The sequence below is a fragment of the Arachis hypogaea genome, chromosome 16 (assembly GCF_003086295.3).
Source record: "Arachis hypogaea cultivar Tifrunner chromosome 16, arahy.Tifrunner.gnm2.J5K5, whole genome shotgun sequence".
NCBI lineage: Eukaryota > Viridiplantae > Streptophyta > Magnoliopsida > Fabales > Fabaceae > Arachis > Arachis hypogaea.
The window spans coordinates 75733239-75747481 of NC_092051.1; the positions used below are offsets into that span (position 1 = coordinate 75733239).

A 14243-nucleotide genomic window follows, 5' to 3' on the forward strand; every position below is an offset into this window, starting at 1 on the left:
GTACAAAGTTGAAACATGAGTATGGGTTGAAAAAGGAAATTATGGGTAGCTAGGCATGAATTTAAAAGTATATAGAATATATGTATATTAGGTGAGAGCTTAGGTTAATTAAAGATTCAATTTATAAAGCTCACTTAGCCATATGTATACCCTTACCTGCACCTTGGCCCCATTACAACCCTGAAAAGACCTCATGATGTTTGCATTGGTATATTAACTGTTTTTGATTGGTTAGGAGAAAAACAAAAGTTAGAAAACATGACTAGAGAAGAATAGAGTGATTACCCTATACACTAGAGATTAGAGTGTACATACATTATCAGTGAGGGTTCAATGCTTAAATTTTCATGTTTCCTGCTTTCATAAGCTATCTTCTTGCACTTTTATCGGTTTTATTATTTAATGATAGAATTAGTGGAATTTGATTTGTAATTATTTTGAAGGGCTTATTTACTTTTAATCAAGTGGACAATAATCATATAGTTGCATTTATTTATATATGTAGGATTGCATTGCATTTCATGAGTTTCTGCATGTTCATACTTATTTCCTTGTCTCCTTCAATTTAGCATGAGGACATGCTAATGTTTAAGTGTGGGGAGGTTGATAAACCACTATTTTATAGTTTATATTATGTTTAATTGTGTGGTTTTGTCATGACCCTTACCCACTTATTCATCAATTTAGCATGCATTTAGATTTCCTTCCTAAATTCAGTACATGTTTGAAAATTGCTTCCTAGATACTTTAATTATTTATTTTTAATTCTCCTTTATTCCATTCGATGTCGTGATCTATGTGTTAAGTGTTTCAGACTTTATAGGGCATGAATGAGTTGGAGATTGGAAAGAAAGCTAGCAAAAATGGAAGGAACACAAGAATTTGAGAAGATAACCAACGAGAAGTGACGCGGTCGCATGGCTCACATGACCGCGCGAAGGAGCGCAATTCGCAGTGACGCGGCTGCATGGCTTGCGCGGCCGCGCGGGTTGGAAAGCGCAAGCGACGCGGTAGCGTGGACGAGGCGAACGCGTGGAGAGGAAAAAGCGCAAGCGACGCGTCCACATGGATTCTTTTAATTCCCTTTCATGTGCTATGGATTCTTTATTTACAATGCGTGAGTAGTTTCCTTACTTGATGGGGAGTTGATTAAACGGAACTCTTGAGTTGGAAGGATTGAAAGAAAATTTGTAATTGGGTTAAATGTTGGATTGCTATCCTGTCACCGACGCCAATCCCTTTGAACTAAGTAGGTTGCAACTTGTGAACAGATCTGGCATTCCCACTTGTTTGACTTTCCCTTACCTAGTAAAGGATAACCAAATTGAACAACCATTAATTATGAATTAATCTTACAATCACACCATCAATGATAGAGATTCTAACCAATCAATTCCTAGTCAAGGCTTTTATTTATATTATTTAAAATTCCTCAATTTAATTTCCAATTTACTTAGCTCAACTTCTTGGAACATTTGATTAATAAAACAGCATACTTTTCTGCAACTCGTTGGGAGACGACCTGGGACTTAAAACTCCCAGTAATTTTAATTTAAACTCTCTGTGACATATTTCTAAATTGATAGGCAGATTTTCGGTGAGTTAAGAACTATACTTGCAACGTAACCATTTTAATAAATTTTTAATTTACCAGCTTCTGCTTCCCATCATCCAAGCAATCAGGGAGATCACTAAACCATTGTCTGTCTTCTAGTTTTTAGTTTTATTACGTTTAGCAAGAGACTAAGTTTGGTGTTCCCTCACCAAAGTAAGTTCAAGAAACTACAATAATTCATGCATGCTAACCATTTGCCTATGTGCTTGGAAAAAAAAGCTACTTCTAATAATTATGCAGAAAAAAAACACTCAGCCTCTTAAAAGAATCATCACCAAGGAAAATGCAAAAGTAAAAGATGACGAGGAAAAAAGGAAAGCTGCAAGACACTCCTGAGAAGTTGTATTGTCACTAAATTCACTCAGCTTTTGAAATGTTCTGAATGAGAAGTTGCTGTTTACCTTGACGATTAGTTCAAATAATGTAAATTTTGATGTCTGCACTAGTGTAAATGCTTGTCTTTATCACTCATCTGCATTAAATTCATGTCTTGTTTCCCCTTTTTGCATCAATAAGAGAAAATATTTGAAATATAAAGTGATTGTCCAATGTAGTAGGAATTAGAATAAAGACTTGTGGTGGTGATTGCTTGATTAGATGATTAGAGCCAGGGAACATGCAGAGACAGAGGACGACATTCATTCCGCATAATTTTTAGTTTTAGATATGATTTTACTCATCCTCTAGGTTTTCTCTCTACACATTCATAGTTCTTAGGATTTTGTTTTAATTACTTTTTGGATTGGGATATCGAGAAGAGTTGTTACCTCCGCAAGATTTCATTTCTCTAGTTTGTTTTCTCTACTTTTTACTTACTCTTCCATATCCTTAATTTGTCCAGAGTACAATTGGATTATATTTAGAATTATTTAATACAAAGACTATTTTTATTTTTTAAATTATTCTCTTTGATTATTGTTTATCATGTCTCTTTTTATTTCCCCTCTTTATTTTGTGAAGTGTATATTTATGATAATGGAGTAGTCCCCCAACTTGATTGGGAGTTGATTAAAAGGAGAACCTTGAGTTGGAATACTCAAGAGATCAATTGTAATTGGTTCGTTGTTGGTTGCTTGTTAGTCACTAACTCTAATCCTTCCTAAGGGAGAGGATTAGGACTTGTGAATAGAAGTTGGCTTTTAACTTGACTTTCCTTCATTCGTTGAGGGTTAACTAAGTGGAATAACTACTAATTATTAATTAACCTTGAGAAAATTCCAACAAGGATAGAACTTCCGATTAATCTTCTCACGGTCAAGATTTTTATTTAAATTACATAAATTCTCTGAATTAATTTCCTGTTTATCAAACTCAAAACCATTTTGGAAAAACCTCTGATTAATGAAATAGCACATCTTTCTGCAACTTGTTGGGAGACGACCTGGGACTCATACTCCCAGTATTCTAATTCTCATTTTGTGACAACTCTTTTCTAAATTGACAAGTGGATTTTTGCTGGTTAAGAGCTGTACTTGCAACGCCATTTTTCTTAATAATTCTTAATCTGCCAATTTCTGCCACGTCACGCAGCATTCGCACAATTCTCGGGTTTTTGGCTTGGGGGTGTAATTTCTCAATCCACGCGTATGCGTACATGGCGCGTCCGCGTGGGTAGGCGAAAATGCTTAATGCACATGTACGCGCGCAGTGCGCCTACGCGTGGATGGTGCTCTATTTTTTTTCTATGTTTTTGCACCAATCCAAGCATTCCAAACCTCCAAACAGCTACCAAAACACCATAGAACCTTATTTAACATACTAAACTACCAAACAAACTCAACAAATCAATCAAAACATGAAATTAAACTATTTAAACCAATATGTGCAAAAGAGAAAAATGAAAAGAGTTTACCATAATGGGGTGTCTCCCACCTAGCACTTTTATTTATTGTCCTTAAGTTGGACTTATGGGGAGCTCCATCAAGGTGGCTTGTGCTTGAAGCCATCCTTGAACATCCACTAATGCTTGCATTTCTAATGAGCTCCACTCTTCAAGTTCAATTCTCCAAAGCTTTGATGGAGTTCTTCATAGACTATGGGCTCCCAAAGTTGATCCTCATGTATGCCGGGATCCCATATCTTGTTTCTACACCCATCTTTGAGTTGATTGTCATTATTCCATTTGGGTGGCATAATCTTGGAGTTCTCATTTAAGCAACCAAACAACATCCTAGATCCAAGCAATATAGTTCTACACCAACCATTGTAATTAAGCTTTGAACGTGTAGCCATCATGAACCTAGAATGAAATTTCCAACCACTAGCCATCTCCTTTTTGCTTTTAAAGCCATAAATATATATAAGTTGACCATCCGTCTCAACCAAACCATATTCAAGGGGAATAATAAAGCTTAAGTATAAGGAATTTACCCACTTGAATGAAAGAATGGATGGTGGTGGCTTGGGGAGAGGTATCTCCAACGTGCTAGCAAGCTTTACTCCCTTGTGTTCTTCCTTGTTAATCTCCACCTCTTCATAAGCTTCTTCACTTCCAATCCTTTGTTCATCAATTTCATCTAACTCTTCCCCATCACTCAAATTATAAATGGGAGGTTGAGAAAAATCTACCTCCACATCATTTCCTATCTCATTGGGAGAAGGTTCTTCAAATTCAAAGGATTCACCACCAAGAAGGTTGGATGCATGATCTTCATCACCAAGGAAACTCGATTTTTTCTCCATTCCTTCCAAGTCTTCATTCAAAAATTGTTTTGGAGGTTGTACACTCTCCTCCTCAACATCAAATTCAATCTTCTTTGAGAGGTTCTCTTCAACTCTAGGTTCCCAAGGTGGTTCTGCATCTCCTAAGTCTTCAACTACTTCTTCCTCTTCTTCAATGATCATAGGCTTTTCCAATTGTTCTAACACAAAGTGGCATTCCTCCTTCTCCACCGGAGTTTCCAATCTCTCCTTCACACTTTGCTCTTTAATTGATTCTCCACATGTGACCATGGAAGTTCTTGGAGTGCTCAAATATTGGGAGGCTAAGGTGCTTACTACCTTGGTCAAGGTACCCATAAATTCTAGTGTCTCCATTTATATTTCTCCTTGCCCTTGAAGTATAAGGCTAAGGATTTCATCCATTGAGGATTGGGATGGATAAGAGGGTTCATTGTCTTGGAGAAGGGGTTCATGATAGGAAGGTAGTTCTTCTTTGTAAGGGTGTGGTGGTGGTGTGTGTTGAGGTGGTTCTTGGGAGTATTGACATTGGAATGGTGGTTCCATGTATGGCTCATATGGTTCAAAAGGTGGTTGGTATGGTGGATATGGGTCAAGGTCATATGGAAGTGCTTGGTGAAAAGAGGCTTGTGAGTATGGTTGAGGGTTATGTTGAGGATATGGCTCATAGGCATATGGTGGTGGTTCTTGAAAGTCACAAGGATGCTCAGCATAGCCATTTGATTGGTATGCATCATAGAATGGCTCTTCTTCATAGTGCATTGGTGGAGGTTGTTGCCAAGAGGATTGATCATATGCATATGGCTCCTCCCACCTTTGATTATCCCATCCTTGATACACATCTTCATCGTAGCTCTCATTACTTACAACATAGTTGTAATTATACTCATAGCCAAAGTGAGAATCCATGATAAAAAGAGAAAATAAGAAACAAAAGCTAATAAGAAATAATGAAACAAAATCCTAAAACTAGCAAAAACTAACAAGCAATCCCAAAAATCAAGCTATTCACAATATTCACATATATACAATAACCAATAACATAACACCATTACAATTCCCCGGCAATGGTGCCATTTTGATGAATGGACTTTTGACGGTTTAGAAATTCACAAATGAAATCTCGTTGCAATATAGTTTATAAACCAACAATAGTCCTTTCATACAAAAATTGTGTTTGTCACAAGTAACAAACCCCTAAATTTATAAACCGAAGTATTGAACCTCGGGTTGTTCTCCCTAGGAATTGCAATAAAGTGTCTTGTTATTGGTTATGAGTTATATTTGGGGTTTTTTGATAAGAGGCATGAAAAATAAATGGAAATGAAAATAAACTAACAACTAAAGAGGTCTTGGCAAGGTTTGGTGGTCAAGGATCTCTATCCTAATCACTAACCACAACATGAGAATTGGCAAGGACCAACCCCACTAAGTTAACCCCTAACTAATAGTAGAGGAAAGTCAAGTGAGCTATGTCAATCCAAGTCCATAAGTCCTAGTTCTCCACCAAATCAATTAGTGAGATCTAGAGTTAATGGCTCCCAATCGTCAATCACTTGGATATTAGTAACTCAAGAGTTCCTAAGTTACCTTCCCAAGCCAAGAGCACTAAAATCTACTCTAAAATCCAACCAAGCATTTCATCAAACACTTGGAAGGCACAAAAGAAAAGCAAAGTAAAACTGCAAGGAATGTAAATCTACTCTAAAATCCAACCAAGCATTTCATCAAACACTTGGAAAGCATAAAAGGAAAACATAGTAAAATAGCAAGGAAAGTAAATCTACACTACTCAATTGCAAGAAATTAAACAACAAGAAATCAAATCAACAATAAAGGAACATAAAAGTGCATCAACATAAAAGTAGAGAATTAGATGAATTAAATGCTAAACTATAGAGAGGAAAGGTAGAAGAAGAAGAATTGCAAAAGGAAAAGTAAATCAAAGCATGAAATTAACCTAGATCTAAGAATTCCTAATCTAGATCTAACCTACTCCTAATTCTAGAGAGAAGAGAGAGCTTCTCTCTCTAGAAACTAACTAAAGCATGTGAAAACTAAAATAAAACTAAACTAATGACTAGATGTCCCATCCCTCTTCAATTTTTGGGTTAAATAACATCAGAAATGAGTTGGATTGGGCCCACAAGGCTTTAGAATTCGCTGGCTACTAATTTGCATTTAATGAATAACGTGCAAATCGGTGCGTACACGTACATGCCACATACGCGCCCCTTAAACGTGATGCAACTATAGCAAATCTTATATCATTTTGAAGCTCCGGATGTTAGCTTTCTAACGCAACTGAAACGGCATCATTTGGACCTTTGTAGCTCAAGTTATGGTCAATTAAGTGCGAAGAGGTCGGCATGACAGCTTTTGCGATTCCTTCATTTCTTCATGAGTTCTCCATTTTTACATGCTTTTCCTTCATTTCCTTGATCCAATCTTTGCCTTCTAAATTTGAAATCACTTAAAAAACATATCAAGGTATCTAATGGAATCAATGTGAATTAAATTTAGCTATTCTATGTCCTAAAAAGCATGTGTTCACTCTTAAGCACAATTAAAGGAGAATTTACAAAACCATGCTATTTCATTGAATAAATGTGGGTAAAAGGTGATAAAATCCCTTAAATGAAGCATAAGATACACACTAAAGATGGGGTTTATCACAAAGAAAAATGAAAGCTTAATCAAGATGCATTAAAGGCACGTGCATATTCCCAAGGAAGTAGCCCCCTCGAGGAATAAAGCGCAACGATAAAAGAGGCAAAAACAAAAAACGCTTCATATTTAAACTTAGCATAAAACTCGCCAACAGAAGTACAGCTTGGACCAAGGTGCTCGAACATGACTCCCCTAAGGGATCAAGGCTGGAAAGCACGACCTCAAGGGAAGATCGAAGCTCGAGCAGGGGCACTGTTCATACCATGGGTCGAGCTATGAGAGCTGGGCTGGATGAAGATAAAAATGACCGACCTCTTATAAAGGTTGGTCGCCACCGACCTCTCCCCAAAGAGCTCGGCCAAGTTGCTATAAGGGCCCAAGTAGGGCCAAAGTAGAAGATCACAACCCACCTAAAAGACGGCTGGCCAAAGATAAGGGGACTCACCTCCAAAGGATAAGATAAGATAACTAACTTATCTTATCTCAAGGGAAGTCACTCCACACTACTATAAATACACTGGAGCACCCAGGTATAACTCATACTCTAATTCTTCAAAAAAAACCTGCCTAAAACACATGCTAACTTAAGCATCGGAGTCTCTTGCAGGTACCACCACCCTCTAGTGACCAGAGATCAGCAGCACCATCAAATCCAGCAAGTCAGAGACGACAGCTCCGGCCACAACAGCAGATCTTATCCGAGGTACAAGAACGGGCCGAAAAGTATATCAACATGGAGGAGAACTCCCGATTAGGAGAAATCTCCAAAGCCGGATTCTTCTACCCACCTCGGGATAAGGGTAAAGATTCCAGGAAAAAAGAAGACCAATCTGTAGAGAAACCTAGGAAATACCATAATTACACCCCTCTTCGGGTATCCCTTATGGATGTCTATCGGGAGATATGCAACACAGAAAAAATCCCACCTCCTCACCCGATTAAACATAAAAGGAGAAGAAGTCGGACCGAATACTGCGAATACCACAGGATCTACGTGATGCCAGGGCATCTTAGGCTAGTTTCACTAGCCTTTTTCTTTGTTTTTAATAGGTTTTATGCACTTTCTTGAGTTATAAGTAAGCAAATTGGGTAGAAATTCGTGCATACCTAGATTCATCTAATTATAATTAATTTGATGTAATTTCATGAGAATTATGCTATAATTACTTGTGTGCTAAGAATGATGAGAATTCTCATAGCAACACTTTGATGCATGTATTGGTTGATGATAGGTAAAAGAAAGCATGGAGCAAGGTTGATGAAGGAGACTTGAAAAAGATGAAGAAGAAGTAATGTTGGTGGCCAAGTTGGACCACCAAGGTTGCCTCCAACGTTGGAAGAGAGGCAGAGCAAGTCTCTGCATGTTTTACTAATGCTCACGTTGGAGGGAATGTTGGACATCCAACGTTACCCCCAACATGGTGATAAAAAGTTCAATTCTAGAGCTAAATGAATTTTGATTGACACGTATGTGTCTACGACGCGTACGCGTGAAAGAGCAAAATTTCTGTATCCACGCGCAAGCGTGAGTCACGCGCACGCGTGGAATGGCAAAATTTACCATCCACGCGTACGCGCGGGTCACGCGTACGCATCAAAAACGAACGTTGGAGGTCCAACATTGCCTCAAATGTTGCCTCCAACGTCCGCGACGAGGAGCCCAGAATTTGAAGTTGAAAAATGTGAATCGATGCGCACGCGTCAGTGACGCGTACCCGTAGATGGTAAAAAGGGCAATTCATGCGAGAGCGTGGTGCACGCGTACGCATGAATCAGCAAAATCACAGGCTTCACGCTTAAGCGTGAACCACGCGTACGGATAGGTAAGCTGAACGTTGGCCCTCCAATGTTGAGTCAAACGCCAATGAGAGCAAAGTATCTGGTTTTTCTGGTTTTCTTCTAAATGGCGTTTGAGTCAACGTTGGCCATCAAACGTTGACTCCAACGTGAAGCATCAGAATTCACAATTCAAACAGATCTCTTCTCAACAGCAAGGTAAACCAATTGGAGCAACTTCAACCCAATTTTATCAAGGCCAAAAGCCCAATTCAGAGATTGAAGATCAAGGGAAGAAAGTGTATAAATAGCTTAGAATTTAAGTTAGAAAGAACTTTGACTTCACTTTTCACTTCCGGTTCATTTAATTTCTTTCAATTTAGCAATGTATCTTTCAATTTCAATTTCCATTTTGAGAGCTATGAACAACTAAACCCCTTTCATTGGGTTAGGGTGCTCTATTGTAATTCAACGGATCAATAGTAGTTTTCATCTTCTTCTACTTTCTTTTCTCTTGATTTTTGTTAGAAAGCTTTCGGTCTTAATTCAATTGGATAGTTGTCTTGAGAGATAAGCTATCCATAATTGGAATTCTTCGGATCCTTGAGAGAGGGATGAATAATTCATGCTAGAATTTCTTTCTCACATTGGATTAGATTGGGGGTTGGATGGATATAGTGACATGTAATCCTACCAATACTTTCATCTATGAATTTGTGTGGTATAGTCAGTGACCGAACTTCAAATCTTCCCATGAGCAATTAAATCAAGACATTGGGGAATTGTTCATGCTTAGAGAGATTGGTAAGCCACGACATTAGGATCCAATCATCTAAATTGCCAAGCAATGTCAATGAATGTATTGATTGAGGAAGAGATGAAAATGATTTGATCCGAAGAGTTCAATATCTCCAGAAACCCAATGAATCCCCTATTTCTGATCTTACCCATTCTTTTACATTCTGCTCTTTAATTTCATGCTAATCCCCATTCCTATTTAACTTCTAGAAATTTAAGATTCTATCATTTAATTTCTTGCAATTTAAGTTTTTTGCCAATTTTACTTTCTGCAATCTCAACCAAATCTGATTTTGCTCAACTAGCACAATTCTCCAATTAACATTGATCAATCTACCAATCCCTGTGGGATTCGAACTTACTCTATTGTGAGTTTTTACTTGACGACGAATCGGTGCACTTGCCGGTAGGAAATTGTTGAGAGACGGTTTCCGAGTAAATCAAGTTTATGGCGCTGTTGTCGGGGATTGGTTTTGTATTGACAATTATTAATTGGAGGATAATTAGATTGAGCACTTTTCTTTTCTTTTGAATTTTAATTTTAGTTGTTCATTTTTGTTCTCTGCAATCTTTAGTTGTTTTTCTTTAATTTTACCTTACTCCTTTACTTCCAACAAGCTAACCCACTAACCATTTGATAAATTGCTCTAACCAAGCTAACTATACTCTGTTTTAGTGGACTCTGCAATTGCTGTTTCTTGTACTTGTTCATTATATGATAGGTAGAAGAGAGGCCTCATCCTCATTTGATAGTAAACCAGAAAGAACCTTCCTGAGATTAAGGAGGGAACCAAGAGGAAAGAGGGCTGTTGGTGCAGAAGAAGAAGAGGAAGACTTAGATATAACCATGGAGGATGATATGGAAAACCATCATGAAGGAGAGGTGAATAACCATGCCAGAAGAGGTGGAGCCAACCCTGCTGGACAAGAGAGGAGAGTTCTGGGATCATACATCAATCCAAACGCAGGAAACTGTGGTAGCAGCATTCAAAAGCCAACTATCAATGCTAATAACTTCGAATTGAAGCCCCAGCTCATAACTCTTGTGCAAAACAACTGTTTTTTCGGAGGAAGTGCCCAAGAGGATCCTAATGAGTATCTTACTAAATTCCAAAGGATATGTGACACAGTTAAATCTAATGGTGTTCATCCTGACACCTATAGATTGCTACTGTTTCCATTTTCTTTGAGGGACAAAGCATCAAAATGGCTAGAATCATTTCCCAAAGAAATCCTGACAACCTGGGAGGATGTGGTGAATAGATTCTTGACAAGGTTCTACCCCCCCACAAAAAGTTAACAGGCTGAGAACTGAAGTGCAGACATTCAGACGGCAAGATGGTGAGACTATTTATGAAGCCTGGGATAGATTCAAGGATTTGACAAGGAAATGCCCTCCTAGTATGTTTAATGAGTGGGTGCAACTTCGTATCTTCTATGAAGGGCTGAATTGTGAATCAAAGAAAGCTGTAGACCACTCATCTGGAGGTTCCATTAACAAGAAGAAGACCATTGAAGAAGCCATTGATGTTATAGAGACAGTTGCTGACAATGAGTATTTTTATGCCTTAGATAGGAGCAACAACAGGGGAGTCTTGGAATTATACCAAATGGATGCAATTCTGGCCCAGAACAAGATGATTACCAAGCAACTGGCTGAATTAACCAACCAAATGGAGAAGAATCAAGCTGCAACTATCCACACTCAACCATCACCTCAAGGAGAGTTGGAGACAGACGAAGGAGTTAACTGGGAGGAAGCTAATTACCTTGGAAATTCATCCAGGCAAGCTAATGATCCATATTCTAAAACCTATAACTCTGGTTAGAGAAACCACCCAAACTTTGGATGGGAAAACCAACAAAACCAAGGCCAAGACCACAGACCACACAATCAAACCCAATATAACAACTCCTCTAACCAAAACTCAAAAACAAAGACCATACTAGACCACACAAAACTCTTATTCACAGCCACCATACCAAAGCCATAATAACCACTCCCAACACACCAATTTCAACTAACCATCACCACATGAGGATGACAGAATGGCCAAAATGGACGCTATGCTTGCAAACCTTTGCAAGGAATTTGAAGACATAAAAAAAATTAAGGAAGAAGTAAGAGGGAGTATGAAAATCCGAGGAGAGGTTCTTAAAAATCTCGAGTCACAGGTTGGATACCTATCTCAACAAATCCCTAAATCTACTGATAGCTTCCCAAGTGACACTAAGAAGAATCCAAGAGGAGGAACACAAAATGTGAAATGGGAGGAATGTAAAGCAATAAGCCTAGCAAGTGAGGAGGTTTGGAAAGAGGAAGTTAGCAATCCTACAACATATAATGAAAGAGTTTCAAAAGAAAAGAAAGAAGAGATTTAGCAAAAGACTGATCCTGCCCAAGAGAGAGAATCAAAAGAGAAAAAGACCATGCAACCTTATGTGCCACAAGCACCATTCCCACAGAGGCTCAGAGGAGGTGAGAAAGAAATGTCATATTCAAGATTCCCAAGAGCACCATTCCCACAAGTTATCTTATGCTAGTTTTACAAGCATTTTTCATTAGTTTCATTAGGTTTTATGCACTTTCTTGCACAATAAGTAAGTAATTGGACTGAATTTTCATGATTATCTTGAATCAATCAACTATCATTTATTTTACACAAAATCATAGGGTTTATGCTAGAATTAATTAATTTCATGAATGATACAAAGACCTTGTGAATTTGGTGATACTTTGATTGTTTGTTTGGTTGCTTGTAGGTGAAGAAATGAAGAAAAGGGGGAGGCCAATCAAGGGAGCAATGTTCAAAGAGTGAACTTGGAGTTCACTAATGCAACGCACCAAGGGGCCACATTCAACAACGCCTTTAGGCCAGCGTTCACTTTGGAAATGAACATAGCATTCACTTTGTGAACGTTTTGGTGGATTACTGGCCAAGGAAGGAAGGCGCGCATCAAAGAGGCAAGGGATAGCGTTCAAAATTTGAACGTGGCATTCACTTTGTGAACTTTATCAAGACTTTCACACTTGGGAGGCCATCTTGTACACTAAGGAGCATTCAATTAATGAACATAGCGCTCAACCAAGGGAGCACTAGGAGAAGCGCTCAACCAAGGGAGCACTAGGCAACATTCAACAAGTGAACGTGACATTCACTAAGTGAACGCTAGGCAAGAAGGATTGCGCACGTGAGGAAGCATGCATGCAAAATGAACGTGGAGTTCACAAAGTGAATTGAACGCTCCACTGGGAGGAGACCCAAGCCACAAAATGCACTCTGAGCCAATTAAACCAAGCAAATCCGGATCCACTTCTTCAAGGCCAAATCTCAAGTCCATTCCAGTGGCTCAACGACTGAAAATAGAAAGTGTATAAATAGAAGAAATTTTGATTTGAGAAGGACCTTTACTTAATTTTTATTTTACTTTTACTTTTGGCTCTCTTTTAATTTTCTTTTGAATTTGGGGGAATTGGGATCGGATCTGAGTTTACTTTCTGTATTCATTTTCTTTCTGCTGTAACTTCTACTATCTGCTTTTTGGTTTTTGAACTATGATTGAAGAATTCTCTGAAGTTCTTCATCTTGGAGTTCCATTTCTTTTCTGTTTTCTGAATCTATGAATTAAAGATCGGAGCTCAATTGTTTCTTTCTGATTTACCTTCTTCTACAATTTTTCATTTTTGTTTTGGTTCATTTGCAATTTCTCTTCATCTCATAGTTCTTTAGTTTACTGGACTTAAATTTTCCAGTTCAATTTCAATCCCAATACCCAAATCCCTTTTATTCTTCAAGAAATTTACATTTCCCAGCAATTTAGATTTAGCAATTTAAGTTTCTTGCACTTTAAGTTTCAATCATTTACATTTCTTGCAATCTAAGTTTTAGCTCTTTTACTTTCTTGCTCTTTAAGTTTCTGCAATTTACTTCTTCTGCATTTTACTTTTCTATAATTTACTTATTATGCACTTTACTTTTCTGCAAATTTACTTTCTGCACTTTAACTTTCTGCAATTCACTTTCTGTTAATCAAAATTTCACTCAAATCACAAACTATTTGCTTAACTAAATTCATCACCTAACTAAAAGTTGCTCAATCCATCAATCCCTGTGGGATCGACCTCACTCTTGTGAGTTATTACTACTTGATGCGACCCGGTACACTTGCCAGTGAGTTTGTGTGGAATCATTTTTTCCTCATCAAATTTTTGGCGTCGTTGTCGGGGATTGATTTAGATTGACAATGATTAAGTAGGGTGATAATCTAGATTAAGAATTTTCTTTTTATTTTTACTAAGCACACTAATTGTTTGAGTTTTTGTTTAAGCTAACCTTAACATCACTCTAGCAGTAGAGTAAATTTTCTCTGGTTTCTGGTTTTGTGTGTATGACAGAAGCAAGGAGAGAGATATCCACCACTTGTGACCTTGACGAGAGAACCCTCGGAATACCAAGAAGTGAAGCAAGAGGAAAGGGGATTATTGGTGAAGAGGACTTAGAAGGGGAAAATCAAGTGATGGAAGATAACATCACAAATCACCCTGATGGTATGGCCAACAACAATGGCCAGTCTCAGAGAAGATTTTTAGCTTCATACACTATCCCCAACCCAAGGAATTGTGGGAGTAGTATCCTAACACCCAATGTCCATGCCAATAAGTTCGGACTCAAGTCTCAATTGATTACCCTGGTTCAAAATAATT

The 14243-nt window shown here is 38.0% G+C and overlaps 1 non-coding gene across 1 annotated transcript; it reads right to left on the reverse strand.

Moving 5' to 3' along the window:
- Positions 1-10839: 10839 nt before the first annotated feature.
- Positions 10840-10943, reverse strand: LOC112760649 (small nucleolar RNA R71). The gene has a single exon (XR_003181080.1). It is a non-coding gene; the product is annotated as a small nucleolar RNA R71 (small nucleolar RNA).
- Positions 10944-14243: the final 3300 nt, after the last annotated feature.